Source organism: Megalopta genalis, unplaced genomic scaffold (assembly GCF_051020955.1).
Source record: "Megalopta genalis isolate 19385.01 unplaced genomic scaffold, iyMegGena1_principal scaffold0057, whole genome shotgun sequence".
NCBI lineage: Eukaryota > Metazoa > Arthropoda > Insecta > Hymenoptera > Halictidae > Megalopta > Megalopta genalis.
The window spans coordinates 482501-485000 of NW_027476126.1; the positions used below are offsets into that span (position 1 = coordinate 482501).

Below are 2500 nucleotides of genomic sequence, written 5' to 3' on the forward strand. Positions count from 1 at the left end.
GTAGGCCACAACAAATCTTTCAAAGAGAGAGAGATATATGTGTTGTTGGGGTTTGTGATTATGAAGGTGCCCCAACGCACAAAAATATATAAAAATGTACAAAGTTGGGATGTGGTGTGGTGGAGAAGAGTTGGGCCCGACCAGATCATTCGTGCGTGATTTACACGGCAGACGTGTGTACTACACGTATTAGGCCTTTGATCTGCGTTGCGTAGGCCATCTTCCTTCCAAGACACACACGTGTTGGGGTTTGTGTGATTTTATGATAGTGCCCCAACACGGAAAAATAAGCGTACGAGAAGAGTTGGGCCCGACCAGATCATTCGTGCGTGATTTATACACGGCCAGACGCGTATTATATTACACGTATTAGGCCTTTGATCTGCGTTGCGTAGGCCATCTTCTCGATAGAGAGAAAGCCAATGTATTCTTTTTTCTTTCTTTACACACACACACACACAGTTGTAGTAGGACAGGGAGGGATGCGAGCGTGCTAATCACGCTTCCTCAAGTCTTCGCTGTGGTGTAAAAAAAAAAAGAAAAAAAGGAATCGTTGGGAAAGTCCAAAGGACGAAAATATCGGGCAGTCTGAAGATAACTTAATGCTCGTTTACATTGGTATCAAGAGAGACCGGCTTGTGTAGCTCGTTTCAATGCTGTGTCGTTGTCATTGACACCCTACTCTGTTGCGCGCTAGTGGCAGCATGAGCGTGGGACGTATATATATATGACACCCAGCTAGAGCCGGCCGTGAGTCCGTCCGGTGTAAATAACGACGAAAGGAGAGAGAAACTTTTCGAATCCAGTATCGGGTTGATAATTGTCCAGTTTGAATATCCATATCCCCGTCGTTTTTGGAGGTGATATACTCTCTGTGTTTCTTCGATAGAAGGCTTTTCAATGTTCTATTCGCTCCGACCGTCGAACTTGCAAGAAAACAGTGGTTTTGGATTTGCTCGTACATATATATATGGTTTCGACGGAAATATCTCGTTCTTTAAGGGACAATTATGTCGTTGTACGACGACTCCCGAATCTCCTTCGCGCGCTGGTTGGAGCTCTTCGGGTATCGGCTTGTTCCGAAATATAACACAAAAATGTGGTGGATAGCAAATACACATTATATATATGAGAGAATAAAAGGGAAAAATTACCCTGAACGGTGGATCACTTGGCTCGTGGGTCGATGAAGAACGCAGCTAATTGCGCGTCAACGTGTGAACTGCAGGACACATGAACATCGACATTTCGAACGCACATTGCGGTCCACGGATACAATTCCTGGACCACGCCTGGCTGAGGGTCGTTTACGTACTTATAAACTGCTTGCGTTGATGGCACTTGTTGCCTATATACGTACGAGCGAATGATGGGCGCTTCGTCGGCGTTTGTCGCGGTCCTATGAATATTGAGAAATTTTACGTACGTCTAACAGTCTTCGAGAGAGATGGAAATCGTGTTCGAACTAGCGTGAGTGTGGAAGGCGGTGTCGTGTGTCGTATATGTTTTATATACGTCCGCCCGTCTGAAACACCGCTTCGAAGCGGTGACAAAATCTTTTTCGGGACGATTCGTATCCGTAGAACTATCGAGATTTCACTGGTACATTTTCAACGCGCTCCCGACGTCGCCTGAAATGAAACGAGATGGGTTTAACCCACGAAAGCGTACTACACGAGTCTGTCCTATGTGAAGACTGTGTACAGAGATCGAACGAACGCATGAAAGAAATTGAACGAAAGAACACATAACCCGCAAAAATATAGAGTAGAATTGTGACCGTTGCTTCGAATTTGAATTTATATGTATATATATATCATAGCCCCAGGGAGTGGAACCTATGAGTGTGGAAGGATGTCTCTTACCGTTATGTTGCCAGAGGAAAAAAAGTCTCTCTCTTCGTACGACACATTTGTGTACGAATTGTATCGATGGCTATATAGATCCGATGTTGCACATATTCTGAGTAAAGAACACCCCACCCGGGTTACCGTCCTAAAACTCTTCTATTGGTGTGGCTATGATGTGTGTGTCAACGCAATCGCGAGTCTGGTTCTACGGGAAAACCGTTTGTCGGTCGCCCCATATATCTTTTTGTTCTCTTCAAATGATCGAATAGCGAAACCGCACGAGATCAATCGGTCGTCTAGTCCCCGAAAGTACTTTTCGGACGGACGTTAAAGTTATACCGATTGTAATCGTCTTGCGAGTGTTTCGAAGATCTATATTTGGAGAGGATATCGAATTTTATAAAAGATATATTGGTGAGGCGCGATAAACGGTTTTTTTTTTGCTTTAAGGGTTTTTTGTGTTTTTTTTCTTTTTTTTTCTTTTTTGTGTTGCTCTGTACACGTTTCGCAAAATGCTTTCGGGGGGGGAAGCTCTGAAAAAATTTTTTTTCACGTTCCGACGACCTCAGAGTAGGCGAGATTACCCGCTGAATTTAAGCATATTACTAAGCGGAGGAAAAGAAACTAACCAGGATTTCCTTAGTAGCGGC

General features: G+C 44.1%; 1 non-coding gene across 1 annotated transcript; it reads left to right on the forward strand.

Annotated features, from left to right (window-relative positions):
- The first annotated feature begins 1151 nt into the window (after positions 1–1151).
- Positions 1152–1306, forward strand: LOC143261614 (5.8S ribosomal RNA). Its single transcript, XR_013035706.1, has one exon. It is a non-coding gene; the product is annotated as a 5.8S ribosomal RNA (ribosomal RNA).
- The last annotated feature ends 1194 nt before the right edge of the window (positions 1307–2500 follow it).